The sequence below is a fragment of the Giraffa tippelskirchi genome, chromosome 9, assembly GCF_054371585.1.
Source record: "Giraffa tippelskirchi isolate mGirTip1 chromosome 9, T2T-mGirTip1v1.2.pri, whole genome shotgun sequence".
Classification (NCBI taxonomy): Eukaryota; Metazoa; Chordata; class Mammalia; order Artiodactyla; family Giraffidae; genus Giraffa; species Giraffa tippelskirchi.
The window spans coordinates 150,780,688-150,806,885 of NC_137283.1; the positions used below are offsets into that span (position 1 = coordinate 150,780,688).

Consider the following 26,198-nt stretch of genomic DNA (forward strand, 5'->3'; position numbering starts at 1 on the left):
AAAAAAAAGTTTGTCCTTTCTTCCTCCTTGAGAATTCCAGACCCCTCTCTCCTTGGGGACCCCTAGACTTCTTATCAACCTGCCTAGGAAAGGACTCTCTCATATACATACATCCCTTCTTTGTTGAGCTCCCTTCCACCCTTCATCCCACTCATCTAGGTCACCACAGAGCACCGAGCTGAGTTCCCTGTGGTTCCCACTAGCTCTCTTTTCCACACATGGTAGTTCTACCTCCTGGAAATTAGATGGCTATGGGGGCCTGCTGTCTTCCTGCTGAAAATGTGGTCCTCAGACCAGCAGTTTCAACATGAGAAGCATTGCTCCATGTAAATGAGCTGGAGGAGAAAATCCTGAAACCCCTATGGAACATTTCTCCACCTTCACCTAGACAGGCCCGTAAGGAAGGCTGGTCTCCAGGTCACATGCTTGTTTGGTACCCGAGCCTTGGAAGACCTCTCTTTCTGATGCTGCGTTCCTTCCTTTAAGCCATGCTGTGTCCGCACCTATGACCCGGTGCTAAACTCGGGGCCATGTGTTACCGTGCGGGCCATGAAAAACAAAGTAGCCACCCAGCTTTTTTGGATGGTTTCCCAATGTCCCTGATTCCTGGCAACTGAAAAGTGCTTCCAGGGATAGGACTTACGGTGGGGCGGAAGAGGGAGGAGAGGAAAGTGAGGTGAATAATGCTGACAGCGTGGAAAAGGCAGCCTGGGAGGGCCCCTGAATCAGCGGGAGTTCACCTTCCTTCCCGTCCTGCTCTCCCGGCCCCAGCACCAGGGTCAGTAGTTCATGCATAAGAAATCAGGATTCTTTGGACCAACTCATGCTGCCAAATCTACACTGACAGTCCAGACCAACACCCCCACCTTCCCGCCTAGCATTTGAAGGTCACTTGCTCTGCGTCAAGCACGTTTGACAATTGCTCAAAGGGAAATGAGAGAACTGTTGTGTATAAATGAATCAACTTGCCTTCAATTAACACGACTTGAAATGAACATTTCAGTGATAGACAGGTTTGCATGGCTTTACCTGAATGTTATCCTAAAATAGGACACATATTACAAACTTCCCAGCTTCGTGGTTCTGCATCAGGTTTTAGGAAGAAATTAATTTGGACATAGTATATAATCCAGGTAACTTCAGTAAGACTGGAGGTGATATGTTAAGCATGTGTGTTGGCATTTTAATAATTGACAACGAGGAAGGAGAAATAATGAAACTGGTCTAGGTGGTAGGTACCCCCACTTCTTCCTTCATCCACATCCTAATGCTTTCTATCACCCTCTCTGTAAGGGTGGCTGGCTCTTTGGGGAGCTCTGTAGATCCAGCATCCAACACATGGTGCTGTGAGGACTGGAAGGAGGCTTTGGACCAGCCAAGGGGACAGAGAGGTGCTCTGCAGAGCCCAGGTAACCTGCACCACGGATAATGGGGAGTTGGCTCTGCAGATACTTGGATAAATATTGGAAAATACATTTAGTGGATGGAATATTTATAGTTGACATTGGTAAAAGGCAGAGTCCAGGCTGCAGGTGGTAAATAAAGAATCATACATACTGTATGTTTAGACAAGACAGGAGTGGAGCCAATCTTTTTTTATTGAAGAGAAAATTCGAGTTTCTCCATCTTTTTTAACTTCTGCTAAGTGATGTTTCTGAGTCATGTCCCACTCTTTGTGACCCCATGGACTGTAACCCAGCAGGCTCCTCTGACCATGGGATTCTCCAGGCAAGAATACTGGAGTGGGTTGCCATACTCTCCTCCAGGGGATCTTCCCAACCCAGGGATTGAACCTGAGTCTCTAATGTCTCCTGCATTGGCAGGTGGGTTCTTTACCGCTAGTGCCACTTGGCAAGCTGCTGGGAGAAAAAGTTAATTCATGGTGGTATTGACTGCTCTGTTTGCAGGCATGAAGCAAAGCTCATTGCAGAAACTCTTCCAACACCTTTCATATTAAGAACTCCATTGCTGAAATTGTTGCTTGTGCAGGGGGATTAGCTGTGCTCACTGAGGTTCTCAAAAACTTTAGCCATTTGGACAAAAAATTTCAGTTACAGCCGCATGACACAGGCATATGTTCAAAAGAAGGAAAAGATCTTTACAGCCAGTATCTTCCTTATCCCGCACTTGTATTTGGTAGGAGGGCAGGAAGAACATTTGTAGAGAAGCCCCAAGTGCTGCCAGATGCCCTCCAGACTGGATGTTGCATCACTCATGTGCTCAGTCTCAGGGCCACCACTGGATCCAGAAAAGGATGCTGCCAGCATCTCCTTGACCTTCCTCTTCCTGCTTGCTATGCTCAGCACTTTGGGGAAAAGTGTGTTCTCACCTCACAGTGGTTGAGGATTCACTGCATAGGTCACATCTCATCTGAAAACCAGGAGGAGAGTCATGGGGCATGCCCATGTCTCTTGACTTCTACCATTTAGCCATCCTGCCCAGTGGTCCTGCTTTGGAAATCATTCCTTGGGTTATGCGAGGTACTCACAAGCCCATGTGCATTACATGTATGTCTGCATGCACATGTATGATGGAGGAAGTGATGCTTGGCTTAGAGATGCTGAGGAAAGAGATTCTGCCTCCTTTCTGGTGTCACCCTGTTGTAAGTAAGTCAGAGTCATTGGGCCGCCAAGACTAAGTGTTACCAGGAAAACTGAAAGAGACTCCGCAGTGCTAACTTGATTGTAGGAGATGAGTTTCCTTCTAGAAGATTGGACTTCTGCAGAAAGGAGGGGAGGGTAGAGACACAGGCCTGGATTCAAAGAGGGTCTGTAGAGTAATTCAGTCAGTCGCTCAGTCGTGTCTGACTCTTTGCGAGCCCATGGACTGTAGCCCGCCAGACTCCCCTGTCCATGGGATTCTCCAGGAAAGAATACTGGAGTGGGTTGCCATTTCCTCCTCCGGGAGATCTTCCTGACCCAGGAATTGAACTTGAGTCTCTGGCATCTCCTGAATGGGCAGGCGGATTCTTTACCACGAGCGCCACCTGGGAAGCGCAATAGAATGCAGTAACTGCTCAAAGTTTATTTAAGTTGAGAACAAGGCTCACGGCTCTTTCCCCTCAAACCAAGCTGGAAGAAAACCATGGAAATTAGATATTATCAATTCAAAGAATTTACACTCAAGACTGAGAGAAACTCTGGGGTGAAGTGAAAGCTGCCGTGTCCAGGTGTGTGTGTGGAGGGGTCATGCCGCCTTCCAGGGCACAGCAATGCAGATCCAATGAGAACAGGTTGGGAGCAACTTGTTTCAGTTCCAGTTCAGTCGCTCAGTCATGTCCTACTCTTTGCGACCCCATGGACCGCAGCACTCCAGGCCTCCCTGTCCATCACCAACTTCCGGAGCCTACTCAAACTCATGCCCATTGTGTCTGTGATGCCATCCAACCATCTCATCTTCTGTGCTTTACCCTCAGCTCCTCATTTCTTTGCTAAAGTCTCAAAAAACAAGCAAAAACAAATTTAAAAGGCAAATGTATAGAATATCTAAGCATTTAGTTATTAGGCTTCAGAGAGTTGGGCCTCGAACAGTCGGTAGTCTGGCTCTCTCCTCCATGCCAGCCTCCCACTTTTGACCCTGACATGATGATCACCTCATCACTTCTGTGGCCTCTGTTCTGGGTGCCCCGCCATCTGCCCAACACTTCCCATCGTCACAGCCTGTGACCACTCCACCGACAACTCAAACTTCACCAGGATCTACAATCCATTATTCTCACTCCCTTTCCTAGGTCACCCCTCCAATGTTGTCATTTCCTTCTATATCCATCAAAGGTCCTTCATCATCATAACCACCCCCCTTCATCTACCCCGACACCCTTCAACTTCTCTCCCTCCAGCCTGAAAAGTGAAAGCGTTAGTCACTCAGTTGTGCCCGACTCTATGACTCCATGGACTGTAGCCCACCAGTCTCCTCTGTCCACGGGATTCTCCAGGTAAGAATACTGGAGTGGGTTGTCATTCCTGCTTCCAGGGGATCTTCCCGACCCAGGGATTGAACCCAGGTCTCCTGCATTGCAGGCAGTTTCTTCACCGTCTGAGCCACCAGGAAAGCTCCCTCCACCCTTCAGCCTACTCTCCTAAAATAACCCCAATCTTGGTTAATCCAACCCCCCACCTTCTCAAGCCTGCACTGAGAAGCCAATGTGGCTGGAGAACATCAATGCACACTGCCTAGAAGTCTCACCAGATTTCCTTACAACAGTCACGCTCTGACTCCTGCAGCCAAATATTTCACACCCCTCTTACTCCCTAGCAACTGGAGACTTTTTTTTTTATAGAGTGTGTTTATTCATTCAGCTATTAGAAACCATCGAAACTGCTTTACCTCTGTTAATCAAGGAATTCTCCTCTCTTTTTTAAATTTTTAATTGGAGGATAATTGCTTTACAATATTGTGTTGATTTCTGCCATACAACAACGTGATTCAGCCACAGGTATACATATGTCCCCTCTCTCTTCAACCTCCCTCCCTTCTCCCACCCCATCCCACCCCTTTCGGGTGTCACAAAGCACTGGATTGCACCCCCTGTGTTATACAGCAACCTCCCACCGGCTATCTATTTTATATATGGTAAGGTGTATGTTTCAGTGTTACTCTCTCAATGCATCCAACCCTCTTCCTCTGATGTGTCCATAAGTCTGTTCTCTATGGCTGTTGGAGACAGTATTTTTAATAACTGAGATCATAGAAACACCCAGAAAGATCCTTTTCCTCCCACACCCAAGTTCTCCTGTCTCCCCAGACACCCTGCCTTCCCTCCCATTCATGGACACCACTCTGCTCTCCACTTAGGCCTGCTCCTTCCTCCTGCTTGGGTTCCTCCGAAGCAGACCCTGAGGCGGGGATTTGGGTGAAGACTTTTGTTAAGACTTGGGCTTCCCTGGTGGCTCAGCTGGTTAAGAATCTGCCTGCAATGAGGGAGACCCGGGTTCGATCCCTGGGTTGGGAAGATCCCCTGGAGAAGGGAAAGGCTACCCACTCCAGTATTCTGGGCTGGAGAATTCCATGGACTCTATAGTCCCTGGGGTTGCAAACAGTCAGACACAACAGAGTGACTTTCATATTTCACTTTTGGTAAGATGCCCCCAGAAGAAACCGGGAGTGTGGTGGGGAAGGCGAAGCAAGGAAGAGGATAAGTCGGCCATTGTGCAATTTGAGATGAAGCTCCAGGGAGCGTTGCTGTACAGAACTCCAGGGTGTCACTTACGCCTTGGATTTGTCCTGCCTGAAGGCCTAGGAGCTGGTCTCTCACAGCTCTGACTTATCAGCCATTGGCCAAGGCCCAAGAGGGCTGTGCAAGCTCTGCTGGTGCTCATGGAGAGGCCCAGCAGCCCGTGGCAGGCTCTGCAGAAGGCCCGTAAGTGCAGGCTTTTGGAAGCAAAAGCACGCTGCAAGTGTTAGCCACTCATTTGTGTCCTATTCTTTGTGACTGCATGCACTGTAGCTCACCAGGCTTCTCTGTCCACAGAATTCTCCAGGCAAGGATACCGGAGTAGGTTGCCGTTTCCTTCTCCAGGAGATCTTCCCAACCCAGGGATCGAAGCCGGGTCTTCTGCATTGCAGGAGTACTCTTTAAAATCTGAGCCACCAGGAAAGCTAAGAATAATGAAGTGTGTTGCCATTTCCTTCTCCAGGGAACCTTCCCAACCCAGGGATAGAGCCCTTGTTTTCCGCAAGTCTCCTATATGGCAGGCAGATTCTTCATTTCTGAGCCACCAGAGAGGATGTAAACCATGCTGATATATACACAAAATATATTCTCCATGGGATACGCTGAACCACAATCAGTTATGGATGACTTGGGGTTTGTCTGCACCCACCAGAAGAGCAGAGATAAGGGGGGAAAATTCAACAACAAACAAAAGGAAAAAGCAGAAAGAACAATGGTCCAGGAGATCCCCCGAGTTTCTGCAGAGCAGCACAGCTCCTTCACTCTGCTGGCTTCCTGAGTCAGTGAGGGGCTGCCTCCTCCACGTGGCTGCATCTGCACCTGCATCACGCCCACAAAGCCCAGCATCCCAGTTCCAGAGCAAGAGGAGAGCCAACACCAGGGGAAGAGCAGAGCTGGCACCTACAACCCTGGCAGCAGCAAGTAAAGCGCCACACTTGAAAGCCCGGCTCACTGCGAGAGGACACTGCAACCTTTGTTGGGTGGTGTTGAGAGCACGGGGTCCCAAGTCAGACCTCCAGGTTCAAGTTCCATCTCTGCCACTTGGGAGTTGTGTGACCTGAGGTGAGTTACTGAACCTCTCTGTGCCTCGGTTTTATCATCTATCAAAGAGGGAGAAAAATAGTCTCCACCTCCTGGGGTGGCTGTGGGATAAAATGAGTTAAAGCACCAAGTATAGTACCTGGGCTTTACCAAGCATTATTTTTTTATATGTACACATGAATTTTGGGGCTTCCCCAGTGGCTCAGCAGTAAAGAATCTGGCTGCAGTGCAGGAGATGCGGGTTCAGTCCCTGGGTCAGGAAGATTCCCTGGAGGAAGTGAAAGTGAAAGTCACCCAGTCATGTCCAACTCTTTGCGACCCCATGGACTATAGAGTCCATGGAATTCTCCAGGCCAGAATGCTGGAGTGGGCAGCCTTTCCCTTCTCCAGGGGAATCTTCCTGACCCAGGGATTGAAACCAGGTCTCCCGCATTGCAGGCAGATTGTTTACTAGCTGAGCCACAAGGGAAGCCCAAGAAACCTAGAGTGGGTAGCCTATCCCTTCTCCAGTGGATCTTCCGGATCCAGGAATCAAACTGGGGTCTCCTGCATTGCAGGTGGATTCTTTACCAACTGAGCTATGAGGGAAGCCCAAGGGCATGGCAACCTAATCCAGTATTCTTGCCTGGAGAATCCCATGGACAGAAGAGCCTGGCAGGCTACAGTCCATAAGGTCACAAAGAGTCAGACATGACTTAAGTAACTTAGCATGCATGCATGCACACGTGAATTTTACCAAATTATAAAAAATTAGAATTCATCACTTTTCTTTGATATTCTCTACCTAGGTTTATCACGGGATTCTGGTTTAATATGATGTCAGGCCTGATAAGCATCTTTTGCCAACTTCCATGGACACACTATTTCTTCACCCTTACACCCCAAAATAATACAAGCTTGCAAATTTCCTGAATATTAAAGATAAGAAAAGGTCACATGCCAAAAGCACGTGGAAATACAAACAACATCGTCAGTACCAATGAGTTGAGAAACACCTTCTTGATACTTCCATCCTGGGGCTGTGACCAGTGGAGAATGAATTAGAGGACGCAAATAAAACCTGTGTAGCATGTGTATGTGCTAGTTATAAAATCAGAAAAATTAGTATTAGAAAATTAATAGTGAAACCAGACTACTAAGCTAGAATAATACTTGGAAGTAACTAATATTTGAATGTGGACAAATTTTAACAAAGAAGTAAAGATACACTTGGGAGTAAGATTGAGCAATAATACAATCATCCCCTGTTCTGCTCAGTGTATCTGCTGTGGAATCACAGAGAGGTGGTGTAAATAAACTGTCCTCGAAGTACCCTTGATGGAACAAAGTACTGTTTTTAATGCTCAAATGCAGTGTCTTTGATAAATATCTAGTGTCTTGGCTACTTACGGGTTGAAAGAACTGTGGCTAGAAATACATACTTTCTGTTCACTTGGGGAACAGAAATATTCTTTTAGAGGTTTAGACCAATGACATAATGTATCTGAACATTAAACTTTGTTCAATTTTGAAATTCTTGTATTTTCCTCCTACGTGGTTTAGACCAATGACATAATGTATCTGAACATTAAACTTTGTTCAATTTTGAAATTCTTGTATTTTCCTCCTACGTACATTTTGGAAGAGTATGTATACTGCTAGGAGCTTCATGTATGACCCTCATATGCAATGTTTCCGACCACTTTTGTGGTTTTGATGTTTCTTTGAGAACATCATGTTCAACTAGAATCCCATGATAAATCTGGGGCGAGAATATTAAAGAGATGCAGAGAATTCTAATCTTTTTAATTAGGTAAAAACTTTAGTTTTAAAAATTAGGTAAAAAATTCCAGTCTGTAAAATTAGGTAAAAAGTGGCTTAGTAAAACCCAAGGCACTATTCTCAGTGCTTTATTTTAACTCCTTTTACCCCACAGCCACCCCAGGAGGTGGAGACTATTTTTCTCCCCCTTTGATAGATGATAAAACCGAGGCACAGAGAGGTTCAGTAACTCACTTCAGGTCACACAGCTCCCAAGAGGCAGAGATGGGACTCGAACCTGGAGGTCTGACTTGGGACCCCGTGCTCTCAACACCACCCAACAAAGGTTGCAGTATCCTCTCGCGGTGAGCTGGGCTTTCAAGTGTGGCACTTTGCTTGCTGCTGCCAGGGTTGTAGGTGCCAGCTCTGCTCTTCCCCTGGTGTTGGCTCTCTTTTTGCTCTGGAACTGGGCTGCTGGGCTTTGTGGGTGCGATGCAGATGCAGATGCAGCCGCGTGGAGGAGGCAGCCCCTCACTGACTCAGGAAGCCAGCAGAGTGAAGGAGCTGTGCTGCTCTGCAGAAACTCGGGGGATCTCCTGGATTGCTCGTTCTGCTTTTTCCTTTTGTTTGTTGTTGAATTCCCCACCCCACCCCCACCCCCTTATCTCTGCTCTTCTGGTGGGTGCAGACAAACCTCAGGTTTTCCTCTATTTAAAAAAATCTGGATGTGAAGTTAGTAAACAATTTACGTGAGGGAACATGTGTTACGGAAGTGGAAACAGCTGGTGCTGGGGAGGTTGGTGGTCATGGGTTGTTTTTATGCGGGGAATCATTGGAACAGCTCCCAGACCCGGCCTGGGCCTGGAGTGTCCCTCTCGTGTGGGCTCCCCTCTGCTTCCCGCCCCCCCTCTGCCCCCCCCTCTTCCAGCTCCCCTTCTGCCCCCACCCCCTCCTCCTCCCCCGTGTTCCCACCTCCCCTCTCCTTCTGTCTCTCTTCCGGTCTCCTCTCTCCACCCCTTCTCTCCCCCTCTCTGTCTCCTCTCTCCTTTTCCTCTCTCTCTTTTATCTCCATTCTATTCCTTGCTGTTTGTGATTTAATGTTGAAAAGCACCAAGGCTCCCTTCACAAACTCCCCTCCCTCTTTTGGAGGAGGTGACTAGGACCTTTATTTTTGCCACCAGTCCCACAGGACACACAGTGGTGGAAAGGCGGATGGGGGCCCTGTGGCCCAAGGAACCTGCATTCCAAACAGCTGTGACCTGCAGCCTCCACCAGGGCACCCCTGATGGAACCGGGTCTGCAGACAAGCACCTGGGTCAGGAGGCCCAGCAAGGTCAGGTCAGGGCTATGAAAGCCCCTTGTAGGGTGGTGCACTGGGGGGATTGATTGGAATGATAATGACAGAGTGTGTGCGCTCAGTGTCTCGGTGGTGTCTGACTCTTTGCCATCCCATGGACTGTAGCCCACCAGGCTCCTCTGTCCATGGGATTTTACAGCCCAGAATGCTGGCGCGGGTTGCCATTTCCTTCTCCAGGGGATTTTCCTGACCCAGGGATTGAACCTGCATCTCTTCTGTCTCCTGCATTGGCAGGCAGATTCTTTGCCACTGAGCCACCTGGGTCAGAACCAAACTAAATGATTCCCTTTTATTTATAATAACTGACAGTGATACCACGGCGGTGGGAGCAAACACTAAAGTATGACACTCCAGGAACCATCCAAAGTGCTTTATGTATATTAACTCTTTTCTTCCTCATGACAGCCCTGTGGAGTAGGTTGAAGTAGGTGTACTTATTATTATCTCTGTTTTACAAACGAAACTGAGATGCAGAGAAGTTCAGTAATTTGCCCAAGGGCACAGAGCTAGTAAGTAGGAGAGCTGGGATTCAAACCCAGGCAGCTGGGCTCCAGGACTTGAACGGCAGAGTTTTCAGAGAGCCCATTCTCGTGCCTGACATCATGGAAAGACAAGGAAACATCCCAACAAGTTGGCACGTTAGCTCCATATGAGTGCTTGTGTATAACACATTTAAGAAGCAGAGCAATATGGGATTTTGATGTTCTCTAATTCTTCTGACAGTTTCACACATGATCATGTGGCTGGATGTAGGACTCTGTTAGTGAACACATCTTGTCTACATGTGTCTATTCTCTGGGTGGTCTACCAGCCTAAGCTGAGAAAGAATACGGGAAAAACAAATTACCTATTCATTTATTCAATCATTTGTTGTCTGTGGGTGTATGCTAAGTTGCTTCAGTCACATCTGACTCTGCAACGCTATGGACTGTAGCCCGCCAGGCTCCTCTGTCCATGGGATTCTCCAGGTAAGAAAACTGGAGTGGGTTGCTATATCCTCCTCCAGGGGATCTTCCCAACCCAGGAATTGAACCCATGTCTCCTGCATTGGCAGGTAGGTTCTTTACCACCAGTGCCACCTGGGAAGCCTGATTTTCATTTACTCAACTAATCATGTATTGTCTACCAAATCATTTAGGTAGGTTGGGTTTTGGGGGTACAGGAAGAAAAGATTTGGTCTAGTTGAGAAATAAATGGTATTCATTTATTATAAGGTACATATAAAGTATAGTAACATGGTGTGATAAGAGCTATCAGAAGAGATGAGCACTACATGAGAGGTACTGGGAGAACTTTCCCATCTCTCTGGCAGGTGCGACTGAGACTGGAGAAGGGGGGTGGGCATCAGGTTTGTCTTTCAGGAAGAGATGGTGTTTGTGCCTCACCTTGGAGGGTGGGCAAGTGTTGAGTTAGTGAACATAGGAGCATTTCCTCTCCCAGGATGGAGCCCCAGGACATGCTGTGGTCCTTGTGGGACACTTTTGATTGGTCATGCTTCCTGGCTTGTCATCTGTATGGTGGGTGAATTGGTACATTAATTTCCTCTTGTTTGACACAACCTCTTACCACCTCCCAAGCTGGCAAGTAAGCAGTATACTGGGCCGTGTTGTGCAGTGCTTTTCAAATCAGTGAATGAAAAAGTCCTGTTACTGCCTGTTAGGGGCTAAGCTATGTTCCCCTCAAATCCAAACACTGAAGCCCTAACCCCCAGTCCCAAGCAATGTACTTGGATATTGGGTCTTTAAAGAGGTAATGAAAAATTAGCAGAGGGAACTGGACAGCTTATTAGCTAGAAATCCCATGTAATTACAGTGGTAATGTAATTTTTCTTTTAAAATAGGACATTTTTCAGAGTGAAAGAAGACATTATTAAAAAATTATGCCAGGGTAAAGTCACAATCCAGGGTTGTTCTAAGCAAATATACATGATTGTACAAGAAAAACAAATATTTTTTCCCTAGTTGTAGCTGTCACTGAGGAATTTTCCAGGGCGTTAGCTCTTTTTTTTTTTTTTTGGTTGTTAAATCTTAAAAATCACAGCACATTTATTTCTTTAGATAAAGCGATATGTATCAGCTCATGATATCATGGACTGTCCATATTTCCAAAGCTTTGCCATGTGAGAAGCTGCATGTTTGGACACCCACCTCTGAATGACTCACGTGAGCTGCAATTCTGCTGACCAATGAGGCAGCGAATGTATAGAAATAGCAGAGTCTAGGAGTCTGAGGTTCTAATTCCAAGTCTGCCACTACCAGCTGCTTGATGAAAGTTGTTTTTAACTTGTAAAATGTGCAGGTTGGAGCACATGATTTCTAAGATCTGCCATGGCTCTAGCATTTCCACGTAGGAGTAGCTTAGGGACAGTAATCAGGTTGGGAGGGTCTTGTCCTGAAGCTGCAGTAGGAAACAGCAATTGTTCACATCAAAAATGGAGTGAGGGAGGGAGGGTGCTGAGAGAAAGTACTTGGATTAAAGTGACTGCCCCTTCTCTGCTTCCACTTTAAAGTTCTGCCATCTTTACATGAATCTGAGACTTGGGAAAAATAAGCAAGGTGACAAAACATAAAAGACAAACATTGACAGTAAGATTGGAATGAACCTGAATTGTTGAAATTCTTAGAGAGCAGTGGAATATTACGGTAGTTATTTAGGAATGAAAATATGAGGAAGCATAACTGATCACCCTAGTGACTCACAGGCAATAGTTTCATTTGTGATGACTCGTAGGATAGAATTCTCCAGTGTGGTATTTGTTCATAGATGTTAATACCTATTGCATGATCTACAGATGTTTACCTCAAAAGTTGGAAATTGCGCTTCTTACCCATCAGAATGGTAAAAATTTAAAGATGTAATCATAACATGATTGCATCTAATGATACAGAGGCTATCAAGGAATAGACACCTATATGTTGTTGGTGGGAGTATAAACTGTCTCAACCACATTTAAAAAAATAAACTTTAAAATCGAGGTATGGTTTACTTAAGAAAAAAAAAAAACACCCATTTGAAGTGTACACTTTGATGAGTTTTGAATGATACATTCACAAGTCACCACCAAAATCACTTAGAGCATCTCTGTTACTCCAGAAATGTTATCTATGTGGCCCATTCTATTTAATTCCCCCAATTCCCCACCCCTGGTAACCACTGGTCCATTTTCTGTCCCCATAGACGAAATTTATCTTTTCTGGAATTTCATATAAACTGAGTCATATTTCATGCCTTGCTTCTCTCACCATCTCAGTCTAATGTTTTTAAAATGCATCTCTTCTTATGGACTCTAAGGGAAATGGTGAGGGTGGGACGTTCTGGGAGAATAGCATTGAAACATGTATATTATCATATGTGAAACAGAACACCATTCCAGGTTCAATGCATGAGACAAATGCTCAGGGCTGGGGCAATGGGATGACCCAGAGGGATGGGATGGGGAGGGAGGTGGGAGGGGGGTTCAGGATGGGGAACACATGTAAATCCATGGCTGATTCATGTCAATCTATGGCAAAAACCACTACAGTATTGTAAAGTAATTAGCCCCCAACTAAAATAAATAAATTTATTAAAAAAGAAAAAAGAAAAAAAATTAAATAAAATGCATCTCTTACTACATGTACCATTGCCTTCCGTTGATGAGTAATGGTCTACTGCACAGATCAGTCGCAGTTTGCTTATCCATTTATCTGATGATAGACATTTGGGTTGCTTCTAGTCTTTGCATATCATGATCAAAGCTACTATGAACATCTGTGTACAAGTCTTTGCATGGAACGAACTCTTCATTTCTCTTTAGTAAACACATGAGAAAGTTAATGGTTTGTGATAGTTAATTTTATGTGTCTACTTGACTGGCTACAAGGTGGCTAGATTAAATATTATTTCTGGATTGTCTGTGAGGGTGTTTCTGGGTAAGACTGACATTTGAATTGGTGAACTCATAAAACAGATTGTCCTCCACAATGGGAGTGGGCATCATCCAAAGTGTTGAGGGCATAAATAGAATAATAGGCAGAGGAAGGAGGAATTTGTATCTTTTTTCTGCCTCATTGTTTGACCTGTGACATTTCATCTTCTCCTGCCCTTGGATTGCCACTGGGTTTCCTGCCCACAATGCAGGAGACTCGAGTTTGGTATCTGGGTCAGGAAGATCCCCTGAAGAAGGGACTGGCTACCCACTCCAGTATTCTTGCCCAGAAATTGCCATGGACAGAGGAGACTGGTGGAGTACAGTCTACGGAGTCGCAAAGAGTCAGACACGACTGAGCGACTAACACATTCCCTTTTACTAGTTTACAGACCTTTGGACCTCTAGCTCTTCTGGTTAACATAATGTCATTGATGTGATGGACTAGGGAGTTATTCTAAGGAATATCTAGGTAGTTCAGGTCCCAATAAACTGATTATGACAGATGGCAGGAAACAAGGAAACTCTTGTCTGTCCCGTATGAATAAGAACAGTTTCTGATCCTCTTGTCTAACAGGCGTGGAAAAGAAACCATTCACCAAGTCATGGACTGCACACCATAGACCCAAAAGAAAGTGAAGTTGCTTAGTCATGTCCAACTGTTTGCGACCCCATGGACTGTAGTCTACCAGGGTCCTCTGTCCATGGGCTTTTCCAGGCAAGAATACTGGAGTGGGTTGCCATTTCCTTCTCCAGGAGATCTTCCAGACCCAGCGATTAGAACCTGGGCCTCCCGCATTGTAGGCAGACGCTTTACTGTCTAAGCCACCAGGGAAGTCCATTGGCAAGTCGGTATAAGCCCCTGACAGGGTTTCTGCCATAAGCTGTATGAGGTCACCGCGGAACCGCAGAGCAGGGCTCCTCATTTGCTTCGCACAGGGCACGTCATTCATTCACACAAGCACACTGCAGAGTTAGCAAAGTACAGCAGAAAACATGTTCGCTAGGAGAACAAAGAACTAGAGCCCCAAGAATCCTTACCTTGTTCTGAAGAATCCCGGACGAGCCCCCAAGAGGAACAGCTGTTGCTGAACCACAAAAGATGCCGGGATTCTTGGCCTCTGGAGGAGAAGAATTCAATCCGAGGCCAGTGATGAGGCTTGATCACTCAGAGCTTTTGTGTAATAAAGTTTTATTAAAATATAAAAGAGATAGAGAAAGCTTCTGACACAGACATCAAACCCAAGACTGTGTTCATTTGCTCTAGCAAAGACACTGCATCTGGCACTGCAGCAGAAGTATGTGGCAGAAGATGAGACTGGAAATGTAAACCTGGTGCCAGACTGCAAATGGGCTGGAAGGGCTCACAATGAACTTGAACTTGAGCCTGAATGCACCGAGGGGCCTTTTAGGTTCGCAAGCAATATATTCTCTCCACCTGCTATTTTCAACCAGAAAACTGTGTTTTCTAACATTCAATAGTGTCCCAGTGAACCGTCTCATTGGTAGCACGGGTGCCATGTCCTGTGATCAGGCTGCCCCTCAGTATGGAAATAGCCATTCTCTCGGCTGCCAGCAGAGCCTCACAGCTGCGTCCCGGCCGCCATCATTTCCGGAATATAACCTGCACTTTCAACCCTTGATTCCTTTGCATTTGCTATTCTTTCTCCTGAATATCTCCCCCCACTTCCTATGCCTGGAGAAATTCTATTTATTCCACAAGACTTCCTTAGATGTCTCCTCTCACCTCCAGATAGGATTAACTGCTTCCTTCTCTTTCAAAAGTGTTTTGTTCATTGTGTGAGTTTAGGACTTGGAGCGATTCTGGGTATCATGAATGGCGATTCATGTCCTTAGCTCCCCTATGAACTGGGCTCTCAGGACAGCAGTCCAGGCCATGTCTCATTTATCTTCATGTCACCAGAGGTTTGCATAGAGCCTGACACATGTAGACATTCAAGGAATGGTTACTGAATTCAATTTGTTATTTAAGTGAACGTTTTTCTGGTGTTAAAGGAGATCAAACCAGTCAGTCCTCAAGGAAATCAATCCTGAATATTCATTGGAAGGACTGTTGCTGTAGCTAAAGCTCCAATACTTTGGCCACCTGATGGGATGAGCAGACTTATGGAAATAAGACCCTAATGCTGGGAAAGACAGAAGGTAAAGGAGAAGGGGGCAGCAGAGGATGTGATGGTTAGATAGCATCACCAACTCAATGGACATGAATTTGAGCAAACTCCAGGAAGTAGTGAAGGACAGGGGAGCTGGGCATGCTGCACTCCAATGGTCACAAAGAGTTGGACACGACTTAGCAACAGAACAACAACAACTGGTATTAAAAAAAGGGAAAAAAAATTCCAGATTTATATGCACACATTTATTCTTTCATCAAATATGTATTAGTTGTCATGTAACAGTGGGCCCAAAGTAGACTTTTTGTGCTAATACCACTTACCATTCTGAATTTGTAAAGTAAAACTGTCATAGACCTAAAGCTTTTTTTCCCCTTCTGTTTAAACTGGAACTATTTAACTAAGAATGCATATGACTCTAATATCTTTAAAAACTACTTAATTTTGTGTGTGTATGTGAGAGAGAGAGTTTATGTTGTGCTCAAAAACTCCTAGACATTCTGATTTATCTTTTATCTTCAAGCATTGACCTCATAATAATTAAAGCAACAAAATAGTGCTAAGAGCAAAGATATTTTTGTTTATAGTTTCAAAGTTACAGCATGATTGTCAGTTTAACACAAACCCTAATTTTTTAAAAAAAAAATTTTTGGTTGAGACATGAACTATTTACTGCCTGGAGACTATGTTTGACACATGTTCACATTTTTTCAGGTGCAAATATTCAGTGGAAGGATTTCCATACTAAATTTCCCAGCACCTGACTACTTAAAAAAAAAATGTGAACCAAAGATTGACTTACATGTATCATCTGCCTTCTATGGTCTGCATTATGGAGAAAGTGTGTGCATTTTAGACAATAAATAAGACAATTAACCAAGCTAGAAAACTTCTCACTGTGGTAGACCCAACTCACTACTATCTTTAAGGTTCCTAATCACAGTGGCTTAAACATGAAAAGTGAAGTTAGTAGCACAGTCATGTCCTACTCTTTGCGATTCTATAGCCTGCCCAGATCCTCTGTCCATGGAATTCTCCAGGCAAGAATACTAGAGTGGTTTGCCATTTCCTTCTCTAGGGGATCTTCCTGACCCAGGGATCGAACCCAGGTCTCCTGCATTGCAGGCAGATTCTTTACCAACTGAGCCACTAGGGAAGGCTTAAACGTACTAGGAGGTATGGAGTACATTGGGCTTCAAAGTTCCGTTTAGTCAAAGCTATGGTTTTTCCAGTAGTCATGTATGGATGTGAGAGTTGGACTATAAAGAAATCTGAGCACCAAAGAATTGATGCTTTTGAACTGTGGTGTTGGAGAAGACTCTTGAGAGTCCCTTGGACTGCAAGAAGATCCAACCAGTCCATCCTAAAGGAAATCCATTCTGAATATTCATTGGAAGGACTGATGCTGAAGCTGAAACTCTAATACTTTTGGCCATCTGATGTGAAGAACTGACTCACTAGAAAAGACCCTGATGCTGGAAATGATTGAAGGTATGAGGAGAAGGGGATGACAGAGGATGAGATGGTTGGATGGCATCACTGACTCGATGCACACGGGTTTGAGTAAGCTCTGGGAGTTGGTGATGAACACGGAGCCCTGGCATGCTGCGGTCCATGGGGTCACAAACAGTCGGACACGACTGAGCTACTGAACTGAACTGAATAAAGTACATTATCTCTCTCATACAAAAGTCTGAGTGTAGGCAGTTCAGAGCTTTTATGGCAACTCTTGGATCATCTGACCCCAGGTACCACCAACTCGAGAGTCTGGTCCTCATGCTTATGGTCCAAGATGCTTATGGTCACCATATCTCCATCAGAAAGCTGAGAGGATAATAAAGAGAAGAAGCATCCCCTATCATTTTTAGGGACACTTCCTGGAACTTGTAGCTATCACTTTTTCTCAGATCCCATGAGGTGGATATGACTGGAACTTAGTTCCATGTCTACAAACAGCTGCCAAATGAGACTGGGAAATACCGTCTATATTTAGTAAGGCCGTGTGCCCAGCTAAGTATTGGTGTTCCTATTACTGAAGCAAAGTGGGAAATATACATCGAGGACCACTGTAGAGAAAACACAATGCTCAGATGATATTTTGAAAATAATAAATCGGAGGATTCCAGCTTTGGGGTCGCTGTCTTTGTCTTCATTTCTTCTACTTGCCCAAACGTTAGTCTCCCACTTCCATTTCCTGCTTTCGTGTGTGAGGCCATGTGTTCATCAGGGCCTCTATGGCCTGGCAGGCTTGTTTCACAGAGTGCCTTGGAACTGGCTTTAGTTATTCAGGAATGTATCTCATTTGTCCTACATGAGCTCAACTCTGAACATCAGAGTCATTTGGCAACAATCATTTATTTATAAATAATCATTAACCTTTCCTTAAGTGTTCTGTTTTGCATTTGGTTTGCTAAAACCAAAGCACTGGCTTTCTGAAGGTTTAGAAAAATAACACTAGCAAGCTGAGAAAAAGAATTGGGGTCATAAGGTGGGAGTAGGAAATTGAAGTTAAAAATTACTTAAATGGTGCCCTTGGAGCTGCTTCCCTTGTCAGAGTGAGTTTTTCCATCTCTTTCTCTACAACCTGCAATTTGCATCATTCTCATAAACCACAACGATGCCAAAAAGGTTTTCTGGAGTCGGGGGGTGGGAGGAGTGGAAATTGCTACAAGCCTAACATTATCCTTAATGCTTCAGGAGATACAGGAGAAATTTATGTCCTAGACTCTGGGAGGTAGAGTACTGTCTTGGAAGGACAAGGGTATGGATTTAGTCAGGAGAAAACAGGCTATGCTGCAGTAACAAGTATATAAATTGTGAAATGTCAGTGCCTGGTCACAGTGAACGTTCATCTCTCACTCAGGTTTCAGTCTTGGGCACTACTGGCAGCCACTCTCCATTTCACAGGACTGCTGTCTGGAGCTCACATCCTTCAAACTTGCTAAGGAAGGAGAAGAAGGCGCTGGGAGCCCTAAGCGGGACGTCTTTAAGGGCCAGGCCTGGGCACTTCTTTCATAGAGGTCAGAGGTGCCTAGGCCAGAGTTCAGGCACGGGGCAGGAACTGAACTGCAAGGTCAACTGAGACTAAAAGCCTAGTCTCCCTGTGCGCCCAGCAACAGGAAATGGTATGGTGAACCCACCACAATGTCTCTGGCACACCGATTTAACCCCCAGCTTTTCTACTTGATACCTTTATGATCATGGGTAAGTCACACACTGGGTGAAAGTTAAGTGCCTGACATCAAAGTTTTCATAAAACGCAAATTCTCAGTCTCTTTTTCAGAGGCATTTACAGTCACAGGCAATATTTTACAAACATGCAAAAACTAGAAGCATCTCTAAATTTGTCCTGGAGACTACCTGCCTCCAAACCCCTGGGAACGATAATTAAGATAATGTTTTCTCCTCCCTTCCACCCAGATGAAAACATCAAAAATATGAATCTTGCCACTGAGCTGAGAGACTGTCATTTTATATTCTCTTCTCAAATTTTTAAAAAATCATGGTGAAATATGTTTTATAGCATAATGTAACAGTACCATCTTAGCCATTTTTAAGCATACAGTTCTGCAGTGTTAAGTACATTTGCATTGTTCTGCAGTCACCCTCCAGAACTCTGTTTGTCTTGTAATCCAAACTCTGTTCCCATTCAGCAGTACCTTCCCATTCTTCCTCCCTGGTTGCCCTTGGCAACCATTCTTCTAGTTTCTATGAATACAACTACATAGGTTCTTCATGTAAGTGGAATTGTACAGTATTTTTTGTGACTGCCTGATTTCACTTAGAATCATATCCTCAAGGTTCATCCATGTGGTGGTGTGTGTTGAAATTTCCTTTGTTTTTAAAGTTGAATAATATTCCTCTGTGCGTGTATATAGATAGAGATATAGATACAGATTTACCACATTCTGCTTACCTATTCATTCATCTATGTACACTTGGGTTCTTTCCACCTTTTGGCTGTTGTGAATAATGCTGCTATAAAGATGGGTGTACAAAAATCTCTTTGAGACTCTGCTTTCAATTCTTTTGGGTACATACCCAGAAGTGGAATAGCTAGGGAAAGTTGCTCAGTCATGTCCAACTCTTTGCAACCTCATGTACTATATAGTCCATGGAATTCTCCAGGCCAGAATACTGGAGTGGGTAGCTGTTCCCTTCCCCAGGGGATCTTCCCAACCCAGGGATTGAACCCAGGTCTCCTGCATAGCAGGCAGATTCTTTACCGCCTGAGGCACCAGGGAACAGCTAGATCATATGGTAATCTTTATTTTTAATATTTTGAGGAACTGATGATTCTTTTCCCCATTGACATTTGAATAGCACTGGATTAGAGTTCAAGAAAGGATATAACCAAGGGCTCAGTTTGTGCAATCAGATAATACATGCTCTGGGAGCTTGTTAGGAAGGAAGCGGAAGGAGTTGAGAAGACTAATGTGGGGAGTCCACAGAACAAGGAAGACGAGAGTGAGTAGCCTCCAAGCAGAGGTTTGAATAAAATGAAATGCAAGGAGAAGGCAGTCTAGGTGGGAACCCACAGAAGCAAGTCAAGGAGACCATAAGTGCAGCAGGTAGCAGGAGGGAAGAGTCATGTTGACGCCTCCCTGGGACGTGAGGTTGTTGGGAGGGGTGGAGTTAGATTATTGCAAGCCTTGCAAACCAGGCAAATGGGTTCTGATTTAATACAATAGACAATAGGCAACTTCCAGAGGCTCTGAAAGAGAAAGTCAGATGATAACTGCCATGCCATCATTCAGGAAAATTAATATCACCAACAAAATGGTATTAAATGTGCATTTCTATATAAATTCCATTGCAGTGAGGATTCTAATAAAATCATATAAATGGTTTGTGTGGTGTTATAAATTATAAATGAACGTAACTATGTAATTACACAGTCCTCTTCTATCCACCAGAAATTTCTAACAAGCATCGTCCACAATACCTAGCAAACTTTTAGAAACAATACAAAATGCAAAAAAAAAAAAAAAAGCCTAGCAAAATGCCAAAAGAATCTTTCTGTCTGAATGGGCTAAATAATATTGTAAAATGTGTAAGAAAGTGCCATGTCTTTGGGGTTTTATGCAAAAGCTAGTTAGAGTTGTGGTGTCTGAAAAGTTTCAATTTTATAAATCTACCCTCTATTAGTCGCAACTTTATTTAACCTCCTTATACTCCTTATATTGTAGTTTCTCATCTCTGAAGTGAGGATAATAGTGAGAACTAACTCACAGAGTTATTGAGATGCTTTAATGAGTTAATGTATGTAAAACACTTGACACAGGGTCTGATGTTGAAGAGTGAATAAATACTATATTAATATTATTGTCTATACTCTTTAAATAAATAAATGAAGGTCAATTAAATAATTTTCTGTTATAACAAGAAATCATCAAATCTCAGAAACTTTCAAACTCTTAATTTTACCCTAGTACTCTTACTAAGTTGTTTCAGCCTTATCTGACTCTTTGCGACCCTATGGACTGTAGCCTGCCAGGCTCTTCTGTCCATGGGATTCTCCAGGATGGAGTGGGTTGCCATTCCCTTCTCCAGGGATCTTCCTGACCTAGGGATCAAACTTGTATCTCTTAGGTCCTCTGCCCTGGCAGGCTGGTTCTTTATCACTAGCACCATCTGGGAAGCCTCTATTTTCCCCCTACTGATCTAGAAGATGTTCTTTTTAAAACTTAATTAATTAATAAAGTTTTTGGCTGCACTGGGTCTTCATTGCTGCTCGTGGGCTTTCTCCAGTGGTGGTGGGGGGACTACTCTTTGTGTGGTGTATGGGCTTCTCATTGCGGTGGCTTCTTGTTTCAGAACATGGGTTCTAGGAGCTGGGCTCAGTAGTTGGCGTTCACAGGCTCTAGGGCAGGCAGGCTTCAGTAGCTGTGGCCTATGGGCTTTAGGTGCTCTATGGCCTGTGGGGTCTTCCCAGACCAGGGATGGAACCTGTGTCCCCTGCGTTGGCAGGCAGATTCTTATCCACTGTACCACCGGGGAGTCCTGATCTAGAAGGTAGTCTCTTCGTGGACTTCTAATTTAGGGCAAAGCAAACTAAGGCATTGTCTATAAAATACTTACTTAATAATCCCAATGATGAAAGAGGAGAGTGGAAAAGCTGGCTTAAAACTCAGCATTCAAGAAACTAAGATCATGGCATCCAGTTCCATTACTTCATGGCAAATAGATGGGAAAAAAATGGAAACAGTGACAGATTTTATTTACTTGGGCTTCAAAATCACAGCAGATGGTGACTGCAGCCATGAAATTAAAAGACACTTGCTCCTTGGAAGAAAAGCTATGACAAACCTAGACAGTGTATTAAAAAGCAGAGACATTATTTTGCCAACAAAGGTCTGTACAGGGAAAGCTATGGTTTTTCCAGTAGTCATGTATGGATGGACATGAGAGTTGGACCATAAAGAAAGCTGAGTGCCAAAGAATTGATGCTTTTGAACTGTGTGTTGGAAAAGACTTGAGAGTCCCTTGGACTGCAAGGAGATCAAACCAGTCAATCCTAAAGGAAATCAACCCTGAATAGTCATTGGAAGGACTGATGTTGAAGCTGAAGCTCCAATATTTGGCCACCTGATGCTAAGGGCTGACTCATTGGAAAAGATCCTGATGTTGGGAAAGACTGAAGGCAGGAGGAGAAGGGGACAACAGAGGATGAGATGGTTGGATGGCATCACTGACTCGATGGACATGAATTTGAGCAAACTCTGGGAGATGGTGATGGACAGGGAAACCTGGAGTGTTGCAGTCCATGGGATCACAAAGAGTCAGACATGACTGAGTGACTGAACTGAACTGAACTGAATAGTCCTCAACAGGTGTATAAAGCCTTCACTTTTTTTTTTTTTAATCAGTCCAATATTCCATTTTTTACTCCTTTTTTCCTGTGAATTTTCTGTGTTATCCTTCTTAAAATGTAAGATTTTAAACAATAAGGACCTGACTAGCAGTGGGAAACAAAGGGAAGGTGGCTGGACTGAGAAGGGTTGGGGGTGTGGACCAGAACACCAGCTTTGTTCAGTGCAGAGTCATACGCCTCAACCACACCTGAGGTGCAGCAGGAGAGCCATCAGAGAAACAATTACTTGTGGCCTCCTAGGCCATCTTCATCACAACCCATCAGCTGTTATTACTAATTCAAAGGAGCACATACAGTGTGACGAAAGACAGCAGATCTTTGCATATGGCGGCACTGACAGTGATGACGTCAGGAAAAATTTTTAGGGAAAAATATGAATTGAAAAAATATTTTTGCACCTCCAGTAACTACAGAGTTGAATCACCGATGAGCCAAACCATGCCTGGGAAAACAATGCAGAGATAAAAAGAAAGGGAGCGAGAAAGAAAAGGCAAAAAAAGCAAACAGAAACAGAAAATAAAAATGATAAACTATTTTTTGCCTTGCGAATATATTTATAGGCAAACACACACTTAGAATGACAGTAATTTGTCAACAAGATCTACTTGCTAAGTACTGGTCATAGATTTTTCTCAGAAGTAGCCATCATTAGGAAATATTTTGAAAGTTTATAATCAGGCATCGACTAGACAAGGTAGTCTTGACGCGACCAGTTTTCTCAGGGCCATACGTTCAGTGTGTTAAACCACTGACCCGCTTCAACCCCCGCTGAGCTCCTAAAGGTCATCAGAGCATGAGGCTCCATAAAATCAGGACTCTCTGAATCGGGTTCATTAATGAGTGTTTACGGAAGAGAAGCACTGTAGAAGGAGCATGGTGACCTTCAGAACCAATTAATGCTTGAGGCTATAATTGTCAAGGCTTACATTTGGGTCAATGATAGAAGACTTGAAGAGTTGTGGATTCATTTATGAACCAAATGAAACCCCTGAAAAGGTAGTAAGAATATAATACTAAGAGACTGACCAGCAAACTCTAAAAAAACTCAAGATAAGGAGCCTAGGACTTGGTCGGGCCCCAGGTCACCAAGGCATAGCCAAGCCACAACTAGGGATCATTACTCACGGTGAATGGCGAGGAGCCAAACTTCTTTCCTGACCCTGAAGAGAACCCTGGGTATCATAAAAGAGCTCTGGTTTCTTTGATTTCCCAGCCAGGATTATCCTTGTCTTATAAAACAGAGTTACACAGGTTTGGGAGTTAAGTCAGTTAGTTTTATAGGTCAAGCTGGCTAAGCTCTAGTACCTAGTTATTCAATCAATCACCAATCTAAGTGTTTCTCTGAAGGCATTCTGCAGATGTGGTTAACAGATACAAACTTTTAGTGGAGGAGAGTATCCTTTAGAATGTGGTGAGTCTCATCTAATCAGTTGAAGGCCTTAAGGCCAAAACTGTTTTTCCAAGGAAGAAGAAATTTCGCTTGTGGACAACATCATCAGCTCCAAAACAAAATCATGTGCTCCTGACATGATTCATGGAGAGTTACACTCTGGCTATCTCAAGTAAACTACACTGAGTTGTAGCTCCTTTGTCTGTAAATTTTTTTAAATTAAATAAATGACCATTAGATGAAATAATTTGTTTAACATGTTGTAAAGAAAGTAGCATAGGTGTTATTAATATAAATTCCTTCCTCTTCTCCCTCTGAATTATTTCTCCCCCCAGAAAGATCTTAAAACTGTTTTGTTCCTTTCAAATAACCTCATGCAGAAACTGAGCCAATAGGCACCCTGGATGTCTATGATATTCTTTTGATTTGCTTGCTTTGCTTACTTGAGATCTTCCTTTGGTATACACTAGAGATGAATAAATCAAGAAAATTCAAATGATGGATCCCCGCTCTTTCATACTTAAAAACAAGATCAGGCCCTCAGATGTTCATAGAAATACATAACATGAGCACCAAAGTCCAGCTAAAGTATTTTGTTCAGTTGCTAAGCCCTGTCTGACTATTTGTGACCCCATGGACTGCAGCACATCCGGCTTCTTGTAACTATGTAAATATTCACTTAGCCCACCTTGCTGGTTTGAACACATTTCTATTGGAAAATAGAATTCTTTTTAAACACACAGTTTCAGTATAATAACACAAAAGAAGTAGAGGTATTTTTAACCTGCCGGCTTTGCCAGTCTCTCCCTAATCCTCCCATGCTCTTTTGCGAGACCCAGCCATGCCTTCAGGCCCATCCTACAAATTCTATCTAGTTTTCCTCCACACAAATTGTCTGTTCTGGTTGGTTCTACCTCCTATCTCATGAACCAGACTTAGACCCCAGGGGGGCAGCGAGTGGCATGAAGTCCATATATGGCCCCCAAACACCCATCTTGTGTGGCCTTTGCATTAAGCCCACACAGATACCAACCTTCAATATAATAGCAGCAGCCTGACCAGCTTCCTCCTGACCCATCGGCTTCCCACAGGCTTTGAGTTTTCCATCTTTGCTGCCTACCTGTATTCTGATTTTTCATTTGCTTGGTCTACCCTTCTCCCCTGTATTCTCCAGTGTCCTTCAAAACCCTGTTGTGCTCCCCTGTTTTCCTTGTCCACCCTCTGTGTCTTGGGTGCCATTCAGGTCACCTTGATGGAAACGGCCACTATGGCTTAGATCTGGAATTTTTTTTACCTGTTCTTGTCACAGATCATCCTTGGTTTTTAGCAATTCTGGCTTCCTTACAAAGATGACCGGTCTTTACAAAGTTTGACATAAATAGCCACACAAATGCAAAAAGCTCCTTCAATTCTTTGAACTCACAAGATGAGTGCAAATAACTATAATTACAAACATAAGATTATTATCATTGTTTTTCTAACAGCAGTAATGGGTTATGTGGGTCCATCTACCTATCTAGTCCAGTTCTTGGGTAAGCCAAGGTGCAAACTTGAGTTTGTAGCCAAAGAATTGAATTTTGAATCAAGTTGCTAAATGAGAAACAAGTAAAGCCACAGAGTAGCTTTTCCTGTCTACCCAGTGACTCAACCGGAACAGAAAGATATGTTCAGATGCACTGCCCAAGTCAACCCCAGACTCAACAACACTTTCTTTTGTTCAGTGTCAGAAATTTGCTCTTTTGTGAGCTGGTTGCTAACCTCCTTCACAGAATGCAGGATGATTTCTGTTTCCCTGTTGTTTCCTGAAGGATAAACACTGACCTAAAATCCCTTCTGTCAATAAGTCTGGAAGGAACCCACCTTCACGTGAGCACCTTTTCCGGTCCTGCTGCAGTTGTTCGGAGCCTCAAAGGCCGCGGCAGGATGTTTCTCTCCTAAATTCCCCAGGGCTCCACATCCCTCCAGTGTCCTTGAACAACTAAACAGGAACAATGTAACGCTCTAGAGGTCTTCGAACCTACATTCATCAAAATAAAGCACCTCTCTGGGCCCGACTGCATAGCTTTGTCTTAGTAAATGGAGAACTATGTAGTACGTGTGTGTATTGTTGTTGTTTAGCCACTAAGTTGTGTCCAACTCTTTGGGACCCCATGGACTATAGCCCACCAGGCTCCTCAGTCATGGGATGCTCCTGGCAAGAATACTAGAGAGGATTGCCATTTCCTTCTCCAGGGGATCTTCCCAGGCCAGCGATTGAACTTGTATCTCCTTCATTGTCAGTGGCAGGCACTTCTTTATCACTGAGTCATCTGGGAATCCCACATGTGTGTCTAGATGCATGTATATTTATATGTGTTTGTATTCAGACGTGTGCATATAATATATATATATATATATCCATATATGTATACACATGTGTGTATATGAATGTGTGTATTTGGAGCTTTATCCACAACTGTAGCCCTACACAAACATTTCAACAAGACTATTCAGCTCACTGCTGAGGGAAACTTCACATTTTTTAACCTAACATTTTTTATTGTCTTTTGTTATTTTTCAGTTGCTAAGTCGCGTCCAACTC

At 44.0% G+C, this 26,198-nt stretch overlaps 2 long non-coding RNA genes across 2 annotated transcripts in view; one reads left to right on the forward strand and one right to left on the reverse strand.

The window, feature by feature from the left end:
- Positions 1-1,579: 1,579 nt before the first annotated feature.
- On the reverse strand, positions 1,580-25,556 carry LOC145520224 (uncharacterized). The gene is made up of 3 exons (XR_014064322.1): positions 25,478-25,556; positions 14,260-14,392; positions 1,580-3,437 (listed from the first exon to the last, which is right to left on the reverse strand). It is a non-coding gene; the product is annotated as an uncharacterized LOC145520224 (long non-coding RNA).
- Positions 8,203-26,198, forward strand: part of LOC145520225 (uncharacterized) — a 70,967-nt gene continuing 52,971 nt past the window's right edge. Inside the window, exon 1 of the long non-coding RNA XR_014064323.1 lies at positions 8,203-8,319. This is a non-coding gene — a long non-coding RNA (uncharacterized LOC145520225). The remainder of the gene's footprint in view (positions 8,320-26,198) is intronic.